Source organism: Hyperolius riggenbachi, chromosome 5 (genome assembly GCF_040937935.1).
Source record: "Hyperolius riggenbachi isolate aHypRig1 chromosome 5, aHypRig1.pri, whole genome shotgun sequence".
Lineage (NCBI taxonomy): Eukaryota > Metazoa > Chordata > Amphibia > Anura > Hyperoliidae > Hyperolius > Hyperolius riggenbachi.
Genome location: NC_090650.1, coordinates 8,408,343 through 8,421,386, shown reverse-complemented (window position 1 = coordinate 8,421,386; position 13,044 = coordinate 8,408,343). Strand labels below are relative to the sequence as shown.

The 13,044-nt window shown below is 47.2% G+C and overlaps 1 protein-coding gene across 1 annotated transcript in view; it reads right to left on the bottom strand.

The window, feature by feature from the left end:
• The window catches only part of GLCCI1 (glucocorticoid induced 1), a 96,044-nt gene that overhangs the window by 20,020 nt on the left and 62,980 nt on the right, over positions 1–13,044 (bottom strand). The gene's annotated exons all lie outside the window — the stretch shown is intronic.

The window sequence follows — 13,044 nt, the reverse complement described above, 5'->3', positions numbered from 1 at the left end:
TCTGAAAATGTAAAACGCATACAAATAAGAAGTACATTTCTCCCAGAGTAAAATGAGCCATAAATTACTTTTCTCCTATGTTGCTGTCACTTACAGTAGGTAGTAGAAATGTGACAGCACTGACAGGTTTTGGCTAGTCCATCTCTTCATGGGGGATTCTCAGCATGGCCTTTATTCTTTATAAAGACATTCCCTGAAAAAGATTTATACAAAGATGTTGGCCAGCCTCTCTGCTCGCTGTACACTTTTTTGGCAGTTGGATGGAGCAATTGCCATTCACTAAGTGCTTTAAAAAAAAAACCCATGAGAAGATGGGCTAGTCCAAAATCTGTTGCAAATGTCAGATTTCTACTACTTGCTTTAAGTGACAGGAACATCGGAGAAAAGTAATTTATGGCTCATTTTACTCAGGAAGAAACGTACTTCTTATTTGTATATGTTTTAAAGGGGAACTGAAGTAAGGAGGTATACGGAGGCTGCCATATTTATTTTCTTTTAATCAATACCAGTTGCCTGGCAGCCCTGCTGATCCTCTGCCTCTAATACTATTAGCCATAGCCCCTGAACAAGCATTCAGCAGATCATGTGTTCTAGACTTTAAAGTCAGATCTGACAAGGCTAGCTGCATACTTGTTTCTGATGTTATTCAGATACTACTGCAGAGAAATAGACCAGCAGGGCTGCCAGGCAACTGGTATTGATTAAAAGGAAATAAATATGGCAGCCTCCGTATACCTCTTACTTCAGTTCCCCTTTAAATCTTAAGATTTTCACAACAGTTCCTCTTTTGGAGGCGCACGGAAAAGAGAAAAATGGGGTAACAGGTAGAGTATGGAGCAGGGCAGAGAAGGCTTTTTTTTCCAGTGCTGAAAGCACGACATTTTTCTTAACTGAGAACCAATATAAGTAGAGGAGAAATGAACACTTTGCGCTGGGGCCTACATTGCAGAGCGGACACAGAGCAAGTCTGAGGGGACAGAGCGGACTGGAACAGTGGTAGATGGAGATGACAGGAGCATCACTCAGGCCAGCAAGGCAGAAGGAGGAGAGGGAGGAGTTACAGGTGAACGGGGTCAGTGCTGTAGAAGCAGTATAATGAGCTTGGATGTCTTTTTATACATTCAATAGGTCATCGTTACTCTGTATGGGAGCTACACAAACAGAGCAGCACCAGATGTCAGTGAGACAGTTTAAAGCACACCTGATGTGAGAGGGCTATGGAGGCTGCCATACGTATTTTTTTTTAAACAATACCAGTTCCCTGGCAGCCCTGCTGATCTCTTTGGCTGCAGTAGTGGCTGAATCACACACCGGAAACAAGCATGCAGCCAATCCAGTCTGACTTCAGTCAGAGCACCTGATCTGCATGCTTGTTCAGGGGCTCTGGCTAAAAACAGGCAGAGGGTTAGCAGGGCAGCCGGGCAATGAGCATGGATTAAAAATAAATAAATATGGCAGCCTCCATACCCCTCTCACGTCCTTTAATTTTCAAACCTAGATTTTTTTAACCTTGGAAACCAAAATTAGAACATGAAATTTAGGATTAGGTCTACGGAGATCAGTTGTTTTTTTTTTAAATAGTATAAATTCACATTAACGACTTTCAGGATGTCGGGATTATGTTGCAGGGCTGTGTCCCGATTTTATAATACAGGTTTTAAGCAGGGCTGTGGAGTCGGTACAAAAATCTTCCGACTCCAGCTCCCCAGTTTATGAAACCACGACTCCGACCTTGGGTACCCAAAATGGCCCCGACTCAGACTCCTCGACTCCGACCTTGGGTACCCAAAATGGCCCCGACTCAGACTCCTCGATTCCGACTCCTTAGTCTAATACTTAACAGGGCTGTGGATTTTGTACAAAAATCATCAGACTCCCAACTGACTCAGTTTATGAAATCAACGACTCCGATTGCCCAAAATTGCCGACTCCGACTCCACAGCCCTGGTTTTAAGTCCCGATCTACACGGCGAGCGTTTCTCCTGCCTCTCGGAATGTTCGGGCATCACGATACAACAAGCCACAGGGGGGAGCCGAGCTCACTCGCTAAACTTTCAAACTTAAAGAGAAACTCTGACCAAGAATTGAACTTCATCTCAATCAGTAGCTGATACCCCCTTTCCCATGAGAAATCTTTGCCTTTTCTCAAACAGACCATCAGGGGGCGCTGTATGACTGATATTGTGGTGAAACCCCTCCCACAAGATACTCTGAGGACCGTGGTACTCCTGGCAGTTTCCTGTCTGGGAACCTCGCTGCTTTGTGGGAAATGGCTGTTTACAGCTGTTACCAACTGCCAAAAAAGCATGCAGCAGCTACATCACCTGCCAACAGTAAAACTGTCACTATGTAATAAATGTAAATCAGGGATTTAAAATATTTTACAATGGGCAAACACTGACTAAATCATTTATACATAATTATAGTAAAAAGAAAGAACTTTTTTTGTTACATTATTTTCATTGGAGTTCCTCTTTAACACCTGAACACAATGTTGTCTAAATCGCGACTCAGCTGCAGTTTATATATATAGATTGTTTTGCTTTCTTACTTCCAGAAAACAGCAAAGCCAGAGATGTATTTATAGACGGTGAGGGTGACGGCAGGGAAAACTCCCACACCAAACCGGGAAATAAAACACACAGCTCTGGGTCATGGCAAGAGGGAAACCAGCTCTGAAGTCGGAGTTCTTCCTGCAGGGGCTGGACGGGAGGACAAGTGGAATTATCCAGTAACAGGACAGGAAGAAGCAGAGGAGGAGGAGGGAAACCAGCTCTGAAGTCGGAGTTCTTCCTGCAGGGGCTGGACGGGAGGACAAGTGGAATTATCCAGTAACAGGACAGGAAGAAGCAGAGGAGGAGGAGGGAAACCAGCTCTGAAGTCGGAGTTCTTCCTGCAGGGGCTGGACAAGTGGAATTATCCAGTAACAGGACAGGAAGAAGCAGAGGAGGAGGAGGGAAACCAGCTCTGAAGTCGGAGTTCTTCCTGCAGGGGGTGGACGGGAGGACAAGTGGAATTATCCAGTAACAGGACAGGAAGAAGCAGAGGAGGAGGAGGGAAACCAGCTCTGAAGTCGGAGTTCTTCCTGCAGGGGGTGGACGGGAGGACAAGTGGAATTATCCAGTAACAGGACAGGAAGAAGCAGAGGAGGAGGAGGGAAACCAGCACTGAAGTCGGAGTTCTTCCTGCAGGGGGTGGCCGGGAGGACAAGTGGAATTATCCAGTAACAGGACAGGAAGAAGCAGAGGAGGAGGGAAACCAGCTCTGAAGTCGGAGTTCTTCCTGCAGGGGGTGGACGGGAGGACAAGTGGAATTATCCAGTAACAGGACAGGAAGAAGCAGAGGAGGAGGAGGGAAACCAGCTCTGAAGTCGGAGTTCTTCCTGCAGGGGGTGGACGGGAGGACAAGTGGAATTATCCAGTAACAGGACAGCCCTCGCCAAGGTGGTCAACGACCTTACCCTTGCCAAGGCCAAAGGCAGTTATTCCATCCTACTCCTCCTTGACCTCTCTGCAGCATTTGACACTGTTGACCACTCCCTCCTCCTCCAATCACTACAGTCCATGGGCATCCATGGGCTTGCCTTGGCCTGGATCTCCTCCTACCTATCCAATCGCTCCTTCACCACTTCCTTCAATGGCTCCTCCTCAACTCCTGCCCCCCTTTCAGTTGGGGTCCCCCAGGGCTCTGTTCTAGGCCCCCTTCTTTTCTCCATATACACTTCCTCAATTGGCAAGCTTATCTCCTCCCTGGGCTTCAATTACCACCTTTATGCAGATGACACTCAGATTTACCTCCATACCCCCGATCTCTCAGCCACCACCATAAACAAGGTCTCCTCGTGTCTCTCAGCAATTTCCTCCTGGATGTCAGCTAGGTTCCTAAAGCTTAACCTAGACAAAACTGAGCTCCTGATCCTTCCACCCCATGCTGCTGCACCCATCCCAGGTTTCCACCTCACAATCGACAACACAACCATTCTCCCTACCTCCCAGGCCCACTGCCTGGGTGTCACCTTGGACTCTGACCTCTCCTTCATCCCACACATCCAAAACATCACAAGAGCCTGCAATTTCCACCTCCGTAATATCTCCAAGATCCGCCCATTCTTAACCCCGGACACGACCAAACTGCTCATCCATGCCCTCATCATCTCCCGCCTTGATTACTGTAACTCACTCCTTTCTGGCCTCCCCCTGAAACGCACTGCCCCCCTTCAATCAGTGATGAACGCGGCTGCAAGACTCATCCATTCTTCGCACCGCTCTGCATCCACATCTCCCCTTTGTGAATCCCTGCACTGGCTCCCTATCCGTCTCAGGATAAGTTTCAAGATTCTATGCCTGGCGTATAAATCTGTGCACAAAACATGCCCTACCTACATCTCGCAGCTTGTTCACAAGTATACACCAGGTCGCCCCCTCCGTTCCTCCAACGACCTTCGCCTCACCACCCCGCGCATTTCACACTCCCATGCCCGCCTGCAGGATTTCTCAAGAGCTGCCCCCACCCTCTGGAATGCCCTTCCACCACCCATCAGACTTGCTCCCTCTTTCAACACATTCAAGCAAGCCCTCAAAACCCACCTCTTTATGATGGCCTACCCACCTCCTACCACACAGTAACTCTCTAAGGAATATTTAACAGCCCCCCCTAGTGTTTCCACCCCTCCCTTTAGATTGTAAGCCTCTGGCAGGGTCCTCCACTCCCTAGTGTAATCTACAGGATCATGTGCTCCTGTCCTATGACAGCCTGTACTTGTATTACTGGGCCTACCTAACCTGCCCATATTGCATGATCATGTATTTTGTACAATTTGTATGTATAACTTTGTTCTATGTGTATAACTCTATGTATGTCATCCTTGTATCATTGTATATATTTATTGTCCAGCGCTGCGTAATATGTTGGCGCTTTATAAATACAATAAATAATAATAATAATAATAATAATAAGGAAGAAGCAGAGGAGGAGGGAAACCAGCTGTGAAGTCAGAGTTCTTCCTGCAGGGGGTGGACGGGAGGACAAGTGGAATTATCCAGTAACAGGACAGGAAGAAGCAGAGGAGGAGGAGGGAAACCAGCTCTGAAGTCGGAGTTCTTCCTGCAGGGGGTGGACGGGAGGACAAGTGGAATTATCCAGTAACAGGACAGGAAGAAGCAGAGGAGGAGGAGGGAAACCAGCTCTGAAGTCGGAGTTCTTCCTGCAGGGGGTGGACGGGAGGACAAGTGGAATTATCCAGTAACAGGACAGGAAGAAGCAGAGGAGGAGGAGGGAAAATACTAGATAACAAGGGAGCAAAAATAACCACTGCACAGAGAAAACAGACCCAGCACACCCACAGCTACATGTTCTAAAGAGAACCTGTCAAAACCAGTATGTTAACCTTTTAACCGCCAATTGATTTCGAGGCTTGCACGTGCTCCAGGTCAATTTATTTTAGTACATTTTTATTTGCCATTTGTTACATTTCCCTGCTCCTAATTAGTACTTCTGCAATGTGTGTTTATGGCCACTTGTCACAAGGGGGCAGTGTGAGACAATAACCGAGGACTTCTGCTTTCAGTTTCTATATTTTCTGTTAGTAGAGAGATCAAAGCATTCCAAGAATTTACAGCACAACGAGTTCTGCAGACTGAGGCCAAAAGCAGCACACTTATCTCATACGAGATAACTCTATTGAAGCTGCTTATAGGTTACACAGCTGAAACTCCACCCTAGCTAGCATATACTGAAGACTTGAGGTGCCCATACATTGATTTGTGGCATTGCTATCCGACCAAATTGATCATAATGATCATAAAGATCGATCTCGCAGCATTTCTGCCCAATTAATCATTTTGATTGATTTATTGCTGAATCGATCAAAAGGATCGATCCAACATGATAGAAAGATCTCTATGAAAAGAGTTCAGCCAGGTGCATAGAGGTGACATTGATATTTACAAATGACGGCGGGTCCACGGTCCACCCCCCCCCCCCCCCCCCCCAGACAAGAATTTACACCGCACACTGGCGGGACAGCGGCCGGGGGTCCATTGTGTATGTCAGTCGTGATATCACATGCCGTTACTGCCGCTTACCTGATTGGCCATTTATCAACAAGATTATCTAGCGCAGGGGTCTCAAACTCAATTTACCCGGGGGCCGCAGGAGGCAAAGTCAGGATGAGGCTGGGCCGCATAAGGGAGTTCACGTGTCCCCGCCGCAAAACGAGGGCTGCAGAGCCCCCAAATTGCCCCGGGGGCAATCCGCCGGCATTTCCTGGAAGGGGCAGAGCTTTCAGCTTCAGCTCTGCCCCTCCTGACGTCAATCGCGGCGGATCGCCGCCTCTGCCCGCCCACTCTAAACATAAAAAAAAAAATTGGGAAAATAGGAAAAAATGCCAGGAATCTTCATACAGCCATATTACGGCTGTATAGCGATACCTGGCCAAAGCGCTGCGGCTGCGTATGGACCCCCTGGAAACTGTCAGGAAATGTATTGCTCTTTCTTTTGATACATGTAAAATTACACTACCGTTAGGCTTGCTACTAAAAGTGACATTTACCGCATTTAAAAGTATACTATTTTCCTTCGAAACTTTAAAATCGATTTTCTCAAAAACTATAAGGTCTTTTTGAAAAATTGTTTTTTCCTCTTATTCCTAATGATCTCCTTAACATATCCTGCAAATTTAGGGTTTCTAGCATTTAAGGTGGATTTGCTATTAACCATTAAAGTCGGCGGGTTTTTAAATGTGTATTTTTTTCCTTTGCAACTTTAAAATCGATTTTCTCAAAAACTATAAGGCCGATTTGAAAAAAATTTTTTTCCTCTTGTAGCCACTGGGGGCCCCTACAAGCTCTGGGGCCTTGGGGCCACAAAATATTGTATCGCGGGCCGCAAATGGCCCGCGGGCCGCGAGTTTGAGACCCCTGATCTAGCGTGTCCAATTGATGTATTCAGTCAAATCATCAAATGAGTGGACATGGCGCGGCACAGATTTTCATCAGATTTTATAAAATGATGGAATGGCATGGTCAATAGAGCACAAAATTACTAGATGTATGGGCACCTTTAGTGTGAACCAAGCTTTACAGGGTAGGATGTCCTAAATGCTCACGTCCCAGTGTGACTACAGGCCTTCTCCAGCCGCACCAAGATTTCTACGAACGCCGCACAGCCCTAGAAAGCCAGCGTTACCCATACAGGAGGTCAGTCACCTTACCGTGTGTGCCTGGAGCCTAGGGGAGATGGCAGAACTGTGCAGCCGCCACATGCACCCCCCAAACCAGATATAATCTAGCACTGGAATGGAACCGCAGCCAGGAGAGCGCTGGAAGCAAGTTACGAACAGTGCGGTGAGATACAGACGTGAGTACAGGAACAATGGAAAACCAATCCCCGAAACTACAAACCGACTACTATGCTGACTCCTCCCCACCTACCACTCGTGTCCCGTTAAATACTGACCAATGACTTTCTAACGCAAACACAGTTATTTCTAATAAGTAGGCAATGCCCGCTACAAAGGTACCCTTTACTTTCTGGTGTTACAGAGTTTACTCAAAAGTTGGTTACTGTTGTATTTTTTCAGTATAAACGGTGTATTTCCATGTGTGCCTTAATGGAAAAGTATGTCTGGACATTTATGTTGCTATCAGAGATTTGCAGTGAATCTAGTTGATCAGCCGGGGCCTTGTGCAAAGCCTGCGTTTCATAAATGACTTTTTAGAACTACACACATCTGCATATGAGTAAATAACACAACAAAGACAATGGCCTCAGACACTGACCCCAGCCCCCCAAATGGCCATTGAGGAATTGGCTACCCAAGGTGAGAGGAAACTGAGTTATCTGGTTTGGCAACACAAGAGTTTCTGGGAAGGACATGTCCTCTTTCAACTGAAACCAAATCATCTCTACAACCAGGATTGAGGAGCTGCTTAATCTGGAATGGCGAAGGGCTGTGCTAACTGCAAGTGGACAACTGCTACAACCACCCCAACAGGTTCCTATCCTCCCCCAGCTGCTAAGGGCAGGAACTATTAAGGTATAACACAGAGGAGGGGTCTCTATTCCTGTGGTCTCCAGATATAAGACAATGCTTGTGAAGCTCTCTCTCTCTTGGAATGTTGACATGGACTGTGGGACAGAAAGGGGCTCAGCTAATGCAAGTGTGTGACTGTGCATAGGGTATATAGTGCCATTATGTGAGACACATACTCCGTATGATCTAACTTGTACATATGTATATTTGTAAATAAACCCCTTGTATTTAACCCCTTGGAAACGACCTCAAGTGTCTGGTCATTAATATAGAAATAAGTATCATAAGCTAGAGCACATTTTACGGTTACCTATGTATTTTTTCCCCTCACGTAACTGAACAATGTAAAACCCGCTTGTGTTATTTTACAAAATGGTAGAGAGACCAGAGGCGCCAAAAGAATAAAAAAGCATATATCTAAAAGTTATAAAATTCTTAGGGAGGCGGGGGTGGACGCACCTCCCCAAAGTAGACAGGATACTGTAGATTCAGATACAAGAAAATGTATTTCTATACTCCAACAGACAGTGCAATGCGTTTCGCAGGTATATTATCGCTTCCTCAGGGAATAACGAACAGGAGTACACACAGTGCAGTCTTAAAGGGAACCTAAACTGAGAAGAATATGGATTTTTCCTTTTAACATAATACCAATTGCCCGACTCTCCTGCTGATCCTGTGTTGCCAATACTTTTAGCCACAGCCCCTGAACAAGCATGGAGATTAGGTGCTCTGACTGAAGTCAGACTGGATTAGCTGCATGCTTGTTTCAGGTGTGTGATTCAGCCCTACTGCAGCCAAAGGGATCAGGACTGCCCAGTAACCGGTATTGATTAAAAGGAAACATCCATATCCCTCTCAGTTTAGGTTCCCTTTAAGGTCACGATAAGCGCCTCTGTCCCCTTTTTTCCCTATTTTACAATATGATTATTATTACTATTACCTACTCTGTTACTGTCAGCTTCATTACAGCATTCTATAATTGCTTTACCTGTTCACCGGTTTAAAACTCAAAAATGTATTGTGAAAACTAAATATAAAAAAAATACTGACCAACGTAGTAGCTGTGTGGCCTAAAATCCTCTGCCGCTCGGCCATTCCCATTCACCAATTCAATCACAGTCAATTCTGTCCCACATTTATTTTCCCTTATTTTGTGTTCAACGGAATATCTAATTTTTTTTTAACTCTTAGTGGATTCATAAAAAAAAAAAAAAAAAAATTTGCACAGAAAACAATAAAAATACAACAAAAATGCATGCTCTATGTATTTTCCTGTGCGTTTGTGTTTTTCAGTGGGACACAGTCCAATTGGCTTAAAAGATAGCCGAAGTGACATATGACATGATGAGATAGACATGTGTATGTACAGTGCCAAGCACACAATTAACTAGGCTGTGTTCCTTTTTTTCTTTCTCTGCCTGAAAGAGTTAAATATCAGGTATGTAAGTGGCTGACTCAATCCTGACTCAGACAGGAAGTGACTACAGTGTGACCCTCACTGATAAGAAATTCCAACTATAAAACACTTTCCTAGCAGAAAATGGCTTCTGAGAGCAGGAAAGGGGTAAAAAAGGGGAATTTCTTATCAGTGAGGGTCACACTGTAGTCACTTCCTGTCTGAGTCAGGACTGAGTCAGCCACTTACATACCTGATATTTAACTCTTTGAGGCAGAGGGGGGAAAAAGGAACACAGCCTATTTGTGTGCTAGGCACTGCACATACACATGTCTATCTCATCATGTCACATGTCAGTTTGGGTATCCTTTAACTGCACGCATTTCTCCACAAAACTATCTACAGCTGTGTGACCTAACCGGACAATGCAAACACACAATACATTGGTGGAAATGCAAAACAAGTGTTAGCGGCAATGCTTGCATACACAAAGGATGAGAATGAGCCCCTCTGCCTACCAGAGCAAAGCAGCAGCTGCAGCGATTGTACAATCACAAACTCGAGATGTAAAGGTGGCCACTAACGATGCAGGCCTCTTGCACACTACATGTGATTCCGTTTTGCGATTTTTAATCGAATTTCACATGCGATTCCAATTTCTAATCTGTACTGCATGTTTTTTTCTGCGTTTTTCCAGGGGGCCTGAATTTGTCTAACAACTATTTATGAACTATTTGTATGAACGATTGGAAATGATAGTTTGGGACCACGGACGTACAAAAATCTCAACCAAACAGATCAGACTGATGCGATCGATCCTAAAATCAGATAGATTTCATTAATTTGATTTGATTGGTTAGGATATTTCTGTCCTAAGTGGTCCCAAACGATCATTTTAATTCAAAGAATCGTTCATAAACGGTCGCTTGGCAAAATTAATCAGTGGTCACCTTGAGCTCTATATTTAGAGCTGCCATATTTATTTCACTTTAAACAATTGCCTGGCAGCCCTGCTGATCTTTCTGGTCAGTGGGATCTAAATCACTCACCTGAAACAAGCATGCAGCTAATCTTGTCAGATTTGTCAGACATCAGATCTGCTGCATGCTTGTTCAGGGCCTTTGCCTGAAAGAACTAGAGGCAGATGATCGGCAGGATAGCCAGGCAATGTGCATTATTAGAAAGGAAATAAACATGTCAGCCTCTATCTCTCTCTCACCTCGGGTTCCCTTTAAAGAGCAAGGGTCTTTTCCACTAGGAAAGGCGATCCCATGCAAAGTCGGTAATCACGCTTCCTTCTATTTCTACTATTACGATTTGGTGGCATCAAAAATTGTGCAGGCCAGCAATAGCACTCCAGGGAAAACCGAATCCCACTAGCGGGAAACCAGCACAGCAATTTACATATTAATCACGGGGCTGTTGTGATCACAAAACGGCCACGAATTTTCGACTCAAATTGCGTCTTGTAGAAAAGTGCCAGGACTGTAGTGAAAAAATTGTAAATAATGTAATGAATAAAGTTAACTTTTTTTTTTTACCATATTCACTTAGTCAGTCAGTGTTCAACATGTCTAGGCTGTGACATAACAGGGAGGGCGGGGATACAAATATACAGCAATACATAGATATAGGATTTATTTTTTACTGATGCTGAAAGTGGGTATCCCGAATAATTGAATGTATGCTACTATATGTCACTACAGGGCCTCTTAAAATAAACTTCAGCTATGCTGAAGGTGCTTTTTATTACATCTTGTTGGTATTGGTGTATTAGAGGACGAGTCTTCTAATATACAGCAGTTCCTAATGACATGGAGATCACTCTGGATACAACCACAACGAGTTTAGCAAAAAGAACGCTGAGGCAAATATAAAAATCAAAACAACGTATTTAGGTCAGTCTTCCTGCTTCATGTGCATTATGTACGGTACACATGAGGGTGGAGGAGTTGAATAGGAAAGGTGCCTATGCCCCTCTCCTCACAGGGAGCAGCGACAGACATCAGAGGTGCCCCTCTCCTCACAGGGAGCAGCGACAGACAGAGATGCCCCTCTCCTCACAGGGAGCACCGACAGACAGAGAAGCCCCTCTCCTCACAGGGAGCAGCGACAGACAGAGGTGCCCTTCTCCTCACAGGGAGCAGCTACAGACAGAGGTGCCACCCTCCTCACAGGGAGCAGCGACAGACAGAGGTGCCCCTCTCCTCACAGGGAGCAGCGACAGACAGAGGTGCACTTCTCCTCACAGGGAGCACCGACAGACAGAGAAGCCCCTCTCCTCACAGGGAGCAGCGACAGACAGAGGTGCCACCCTCCTCACAGGGAGCAGCTACAGACAGAGGTGCCACCCTCCTCACAGGGAGCAGCTACAGACAGAGGTGCCACCCTCCTCACAGGGAGCAGCCACTGACATCAGAGGTGCCCCTCTCCTCACAGGGAGCAGCGACGGACATCAGAGGTGCCCTTCTCCTCACAGGGAGCAGCGACGGACATCAGAGGTGCCCCTCTCCTCACAGGGAGCAGCGACAGACATCAGAGGTGCCCCTCTCCTCACAGGGAGCAGCGACAGACATCAGAGGTGCCCCTCTCCTCACAGGGAGCAGCGACAGACATCAGAGGTGCCCCTCTCGCCATTAGTCACACAGAGCCGCCAGACATCACAAAGGCTGCCGAAATTAAGGGCGTCTCTCTAATAAATAAATTTAGCCCATTGTTTTTTGTACACAGTTTTAATTTCCTCTGTACCCGGCAGCCTACGTACACAGCAGACCCCTCAGAGCTACGTGGCCGGAGGGAGAGCCCCACAGAGAAGCGTGGCAGGAGGGAGGGCCCCTCAGAGTGGCGCGGCAGGAGGGAGGGCCCCTCAAAGTGGAGCGGCAGGAGGGAGGGCCCCTCAGAATGGCGTGGCAGGAGGGAGGACCCCGCAGAGTGGCGTGGCAGGAGGGAAGGACCCCTCAGAGAAGCACGACAGGAGGGAGGACCCTGCAGAGTAGCGTGAGAGGAGGAAGGACCCCGAAGAGTAGCGTGGCACGAGGGAGGACCCCTCAGAGTAGCGTGGCAGGAGGGAGGACCCCACAGTGTAGCGTGGCAGGAGGGAGGACCTCGCAGAGTAGCGTGGCAGGAAGGAGGACCACGCAGAGTAACGTGGCAGGAGGGAGGACCCCGCAGAGTAGCGTGGCAGGAGCGAGGACCCCGCAGAGTAGCGTGGCAGGAGCGAGGACCCCGCAGAGTAGCGTGGCAGGAGCGAGGACCCCGCAGAGTAGCGTGGCAGGAGCGAGGACCCCGCAGAGTAGCGTGGCAGGAGCGAGGACCCCGCAGAGTAGCGTGGCAGGAGCGAGGCAGGAGGGAGGACCCCGCAGAGTAGCATGACAGGAGGGAGGACCCCGCAGAGTAGCGTGGCAGGAGGGAGGACCCCGCAGAGTAGCGTGGCAGGAGGGAGGACCCCGCAGAGTAGCGTGGCAGGAGGGAGGACCCCGCAGAGTAGCGTGGCAGGAGGGAGGACCCCGCAGAGTAGCGTGGCAGGAGGGAGGACCCCGCAGAGTAGCGTGGCAGGAGGGAGGACCCCGCAGAGTAGCGTGGCAGGAGGGAGGACCCCGCAGAGTAACGTGGC